The sequence below is a fragment of the Etheostoma spectabile genome, chromosome 18 (assembly GCF_008692095.1).
Source record: "Etheostoma spectabile isolate EspeVRDwgs_2016 chromosome 18, UIUC_Espe_1.0, whole genome shotgun sequence".
In the NCBI taxonomy this organism is placed as follows: Eukaryota; Metazoa; Chordata; class Actinopteri; order Perciformes; family Percidae; genus Etheostoma; species Etheostoma spectabile.
In genome coordinates, this window is record NC_045750.1 from 27,015,997 (window position 1) to 27,022,731 (window position 6,735).

Below are 6,735 nucleotides of genomic sequence, written 5' to 3' on the forward strand. Positions count from 1 at the left end.
GCACCGCATGCTCTCCCCCCCCCCAGCCCCCACCCCCACACCCCCTCCCTCATTGAAGAAGAAGAAGTGAGGAAGAATCAGCCGACGCGCAGTGCCTTTGCAGCATTCCAGTCCTATACAGAGAGAGGCTGGTATAACAGGGTTCGCTGTTAATAGACGCAGACATTCCCCCCCATACTGACTGCGGGACACCCACAACAGACACAGGTAAGACTGAACACGTCTTCTACTTGGATGCTTTAGCATCTATATTTCTTAAGCGGGTCGGTGTTTGTGCAATGAAGAAACAGATGTGTATTATTTAATTTAAAAAAAGCCAGTGAGCGTTGGACGTGATCGGTACCAGCCTGGATGATGGTGAGACATCATGTCTCCTGTAGTTATGGTCGGGTTTTACGTCGGAAAGCGGATCGGTTGCAGCATCGTTAAGAGGGAAGACAAGGATGAAGGAAGGAAAGGAGAGAAGGGAAGAAGAAGAAGAAGAAGAAGACGCCACGGGGAAGGCGATGCGTGACCTCCCGGGGGATAAATCTCAGACTGGTGGATGCGGGGGTGCTAGATGGAAGGTGGATATTCAGTGTGGGCGTTTTCAGTGTTTCAGCACCTTGGACAGCGCCAAGGGGGGGTTTGGGGGTGGGGGGGCCGTGTTGTGTCCAAACACTGTGTCCAAACACTGCATTAATGAGGTTCGGGGCTGTGTCCGAAGCATTTCTCCCAGCCAATTTGAAGGGATTTTGTGTTTGTATATATATATATATGATTTATATATTTTCAAAATCAAGTGTCGTGGCTGACTGAGAGCTCAGAGCTGACAGACGCAGCAGGTAGGCTGCTGATGTCGCAGCGAGTTGGGGAGGCGGGGGGGGGGGGGATCGTGCACGCCAAGCTACGAAAACAAAAGCAGCCCCCCCCCATTTTGAAAAGGGAGTCATGGCTGATGCTGCGCATGTGGTCGAGGAAGAGAATGGCATGTTAGCGCCTAGTAAACTGCGCCATGGTGGAAGGCGGTGGGAGGAGGTTTGCCGATATAAACAGGAGGGAGGGGGGGGGGGGGTAAGGCAAGGCATGATGCATCCCCACAAATGTTTTTTTTTCGGCATCCCAATTCCGTGGCACATTTACGTGACAGAGGCATGACGGGAGCTCGAAAATACCCTGGTGGTAGAACGGTGGTTGGGTGGGAGGGGGGGGGGCAAGGCGAGTAATGGGAAGAAGAGTGCCGGGAGGAGACCGCGTGTGAAACCCGCACTATGACAACCCCCCCGCCCCCGTCCCCCCCCCCCCCCCCCCCCCCCTCGGTAGCCACTCATCCAGCCGTCTCCGAGGAGACGCACATCACTGCCAATGAGCTTCGCACGCGCTGTCTGTCAATCACGCACGGAGCAAAACAAATAAATGAAGAGCCTGGGTTCTTATTTGGTACAGAGCACTCATACATGTGTGTACCAGTTTGGACTGTTGCATTTATAATGCGCTACATTAGGCTACAAACACGCTACATACAGCTATACTAGAAATGCTTCCAATCCCCCCCCCCCAAAAAAAAAAACAATGGGAGGGCTACTGTGAGCCAGGCACAGAGCACCGTGAGGTCCTCTCACAGCCGTTGCAGTTAAATTTAGCCAACAAAAGGAGACTGTCCTGCAGTGATGACACCAAAAAGAGAAGAGGGGGAGGGTTCTGGCAGGAAGGGGGGATATTTTTGGCACAACACAGGTGTCTGTGTCTGTGTGTGTCATTAGAAGAACATGACGAAAAAAACGATTTCTGCAGGTACATGGACGTTTTTTCTGAGAAGCGGATGTCGGCGTCTGGACCTCGTGTGTGTGTGTTGAATTGACGCCCCTGTGCTGCCTGTCACGCGCCGCACGCGCACGATACCACGGTACCCAGCCTCGTGGTGCAGAAATAAAGATGACTCTAGGTTATTCTGAGGTTTGATGATGCGGCTGATTGGGTATTAAAGTCCTGTTGATCTTTGGCACATTAATTCACATGCGGCCACACATGGCGGCAGGCTGGCTGATGGTCACTGACAGATGCTGCCACTTGACTGAATGGTGAGAGGTTGATTGAATGCGTGTCACATTACTGGGAATCATGCAGTGAGCACGGTGACATGAGGATTACACATTCCTTTAGAGAGTTTTTGGTGGTTTTTAATGACCTTAAATTAACAGATGTTGCGGTAAAGTCAATAGCAAACACACTCCGCCTTCAGGCTTCGGGCACTGACAGCTGTGTCTGTGTGTGTGTTCACTGCAATGGCAGATTGTAGCCTAGAGTATATAGAGAGCACAGTGGACCCCCGAGGATGCTCCAGTTGCCATGACCGCTATACCATGTCGCTTTCTGCGGCTTGCACTGTTTGGACTGCAGAGAGGGAGCAAGGGAGAGGCGGGGAGGGGGTGGGGGGAGGGTTGCCAGGCCTATACTGCACTATACACACTGTGACGGGGCTGCTCTCCGTATATCTGGTGACTCACAACACCATCCCTGTGTGCTGATTGTTTCTCAGAAACACCGTGGCCATTGTTCATTTCACACAGGGCGCCTGGCGCCTGCATAGCACTGTTCTGAAATGGAGCTAAAGCCTCTGTGATGGACGCTCCGGAGCACTGAGCCGGCTGGTTTTGTGGCAGGTACTGGTCTTATTTGTTACCTACGGATATCTGACAACTCCTTTTTCACCTTAATCTTTCCCATTCAGCCTAAAGCTTCAGGTGCTAACCAAGCCTTAAGAACAATATGCAAAAAAGCCTGAGAATGCACAGCAGCGTAATTTATTCTAGAGTTTTTATGGTTTGAAAGGTTTCTCTGAAACTTTCCCTGAGTGTACGTATCAACGCCACACTTAACCCTCCTGTTGTCCTCGCGTCAAATTGACCCTTTAAAAAATGTCTACATCTGAAGTATGGGTTTCTTTTTAACCAAATTAACACAAAAAAATGGATTGGATTCCTTACAACGCTCTTTGCAAATACAATTGATCACTTCCATTCCTCTGATCTTAACTATTAGTCAAAATAATTCATAATTTTGGAGGGTTATTGACCATGAATTCCAAAAAGTATACAGTAAAAACTAGTAGTAGTAAGGTGGTGTTAGTGAAGAAAAAATCTGAAAAGGACAAAAAAGTCAAATATTTGTGCGTTTTTGACCCGGGAGGACAACACACGGGATAAAGTCATTCAACGACAGTCTCATTTAACGATCTTAGTTAGACTTTCCACTCTTCCCAAGGCTTGGTGTTTGTGAGCCTTCACATATCAGACATCTTCAGTCGTGTTTTAGCACACTAGCACACAAATTTGTGGTTATTTTTACACAAGACCAGGTGCGCTATCCCAGAAAAGCTGTTAACATTTGGGCCTGAATCCAACCGAGAGCTGGAGATAGAAAACAACTGTACCTGCTCAAAGTAGAGCAGGAGAAGAATCCACCATTGACAACTCAAAGTGCCCTTGAGCAAATAACTAGACCACTGCTTAGCTGCCTCCTTGATGAACTCTGGACTGGCAGTGGGAACCGGGAGCCCTCCTGCCGTTGGTTACTGGCCGTCTCAGCACAGTCCAGGTTTTGATCTGCATTACTACCTAAATCCCCCTCGTGGATTCAGCGGTGCTGGGTCGGCCGCTGTCGCGTTAGTAACTCGGAGATGTCCCGAATAACACCCTCAAATATACTGCATGTTCTTTCTCTCTTTTTTTCTGAATAGTGGTGCCTCATTCTTGGTTCATACAGACGTCCAGAGCCAGAAGAGACAAAGCCATTATCCTCTCTGAGTAGGGATTGTGTCATAATAACAAGGGGTTATTTCTTCAGGATATTCTATTTTCTCTGTGCAACGTCACCATGCCCTGGAATAGAAGATTTTATTACACACGTCTGTTCTTTGTATTTGAATTAACATCACAAATGTGCCTCTCTTTTAATCACAACGTCTGGCTTTAGCCTTGGACGCATAGATATTACACGTAAAACACTTTATCTACGTAACATGATATTTTAAAGAAGTCCCTTTGAAAGAGCATTTGAATGAGAGCGATCTGCAAAGAGTCACAACATAATAATGACAAGCACAAAGAAACAACATCTACATTACTTAAAGAAAATGGGGGGGGGATGAGAAGAAGATAGATTCCTCTATTACATCTGTCTGTTGAATATGAAACCACGGCCGGCAGCATATTTACACCTCCACGTTTTTACAGATTGAGAGGTCTGAGGGCCTTGTCACATATCTTCTTACATTGACCTTTAGTATATCCCCGTGTGTTTCACATCAAAACAAACAGAACAAACTCAGCTTTCTCTATAGTGACGCCCACATTTTTTTCTATGTAAAGAGATAATTTGGCCCTAAAGCTGAAACGATGATGTTTGCTTTTTGAAATTCCTCAAAGCTAAAGTAAAGTCAATGTAGTAGATTTATTTATTTGATTAGGACAATGCACATTAATGTAAATGTGCCAGTGTTAGCCAGTTGGCTAATTTTCAACTGTAGTCCTACTTACCCAGCATGCATGTCTTTATATTGGGAAGAAACCAGAGCACCAGAGGAATCCCACGCAAACTCCACACTGAAAGGATCAGGATTAGAACCCAGACCTTCTGGCTGTGAGTCAGACATGCTAACCACTGAGCCACCGGGCTGCCAGGGAGAGAAAGACGTAGCATTAACAGCGACAACGGTAGCGAGTAGTGTGAAAGCCTGAAAAGATGGTTGGGGGGGTGGATGGGTCAAGGGTAGACCAGAGATCGTGTCCCCCGTGTCACAATCCCAAACGTCACATTCTTCTTTTCCTAAACCCAACCCGTGGTTGTCCCACCCACCCACGGCCTTTTCCTTAACTTAAGGTGCGGTCCATCACGACATTTTTGGCGATTCCGTGAAACTGCCACAGATTTTGAGTTTATGAATTTAGTGATATCAGGTTGTCCTGAGTCAGGTTCTTCTGATTCTGATACTGACTGAAATTGAGTTTTACAAATGCTGGAATTCCTGTGTTTTTACAGAGTCAGGGTAGCTGTTTCCCCCTGTTTCCAGTCTGTAAGCATAAGCTTACAGGTGGTAGCTTCATATTCAGCCTGCAGACAGTTGAGTGATATCAACGTTCCCCTCCAACTCTTTAGGTTTGTCTCTGCACAGAGACACGCAGGTACTGACACAACCAAATGCAAACTCTCATACGTTCACCTGAAACAAGAGGAGACAAAAACAGCATCCAGCCTGAAAGATTGTCATTCTCTCCATTTGAATGTGAGCTATATGAAGCAACGGCAGTGGAAAAAGCCAAGTCATGGTAAAAGGCATGGGTTGAGCTTTTTGTTTTGTCCAGTCAGCCGTCGCGGGTCAAGCTCTTGCTTCCTCAGACAAACTGCACGGGAACACAAACAGACCAACAAAATGGCCGCTCCAGAGGGCCTGCAGGCTGTGGCGAAGCATAGAGGAAGACTGTAGTGGTGCACTGCTTCACTCACCAAACCACATCATTTAAATACAGTTTTTGTTTTGTTTTGTGACACTGTCTTTCAGTATAACGCAGCAGTAGTTTGTGGCTTTCATTTTTTGTTTTTTTATCAGAACCGAGAGTTCTTGTTTTTTTTAAATCTTAATTCAGCTACTCTTTTCGGTGTTTGGGATGTTTTGTACAACATGCCAGTCAGTCGGTTGACAGGACTGTCTTATTGCATTAGGTAGGGTGGTTAAACGGTTACTAATGCAGACACATGTGAGCAGCACACTATTGTTTGAAGACTCCTTTCAGTGCTCGCACAAAAGCACGATTCTAAATTTAGTTGTTGTTTTATTAATCTTACTTCAGTCGTACCCTCTCACAGAAATGATAGGACAGCCACAGAAAGCTGATATAAGCTCCCGAGCGAGGCTCCTGCTTTTGAAGTTTTTCCAGGAACTGAAAATGAAAAACATTTTAATGCCACTTTTTTGCAGACAGTTATCTGTGAAGCGCTGTCATCAGTCTGCCATCGGTCCTCTCTCCCCTTCTCACAGGGTTAGATTACTATTCTTTTAATTAATAAAAGGAATTTAGGCAGGAGGGGGGGATTAAGGTGATTTGAAAGAGAGGGAATGAGAGAAGGGAGTAAGATTGAGACAGAAAATGACAGAAACGGCCAAAGTGATTTGAAGAGATACTGTAAATACTCTCCATGTGAAAATGGCACGAATCTCTTTAATACAGATATCTGTTCATGTTAAAACTATTCAAAACATATAGTCGTTAAGGCAAATTGGAGAAGATAGCCAGAAATCAGAAGATGCTTTTACTAATGTTTGCCCAGTAATACACTTTGGGCCTCTACTTTTCTACAAAGCTGAAATCTTGGAGTAGAGTCACTTGCATGTGCGTGTCTGTGTGTGTAGTTTATAATGCGCAACTCTCCAGTTTCACATTGATCTGTAGCTTAAGAGAAAACATATCACTTTCACCGCAGCATTATCCATGGTATTATCGGCGTTCTATTGTACGGTAAACCATCCCCTGTACAACTGGAAGCATCCACTTTCCAGAATAAAAGCATGTATAGACATCTTATCCCTGCATCAGTGAAGCATAACAGTCACCATTTAATGTGCTCGGGTCGACATGAATACGCCCTCCGCCCTCTGCGTTACACGGCTTTGTGTGCTCAGGTGCAGCGGCAATACGACTGCATGCATCAGTCTTCTGCAAACATGGCTGTGTGTGTGTGTGTGTGTGTGTGTGTGTG

General features: G+C 46.1%; 1 protein-coding gene across 1 annotated transcript in view; it reads left to right on the forward strand.

Moving 5' to 3' along the window:
- Window positions 1-3: 3 nt before the first annotated feature.
- snap25a (synaptosome associated protein 25a) overlaps window positions 4-6,735 on the forward strand; it is a 49,714-nt gene continuing 42,982 nt past the window's right edge. Inside the window, exon 1 of the mRNA XM_032542486.1 lies at window positions 4-207. The gene's annotated coding sequence lies outside the window, so the exon portion shown is untranslated. The remainder of the gene's footprint in view (window positions 208-6,735) is intronic.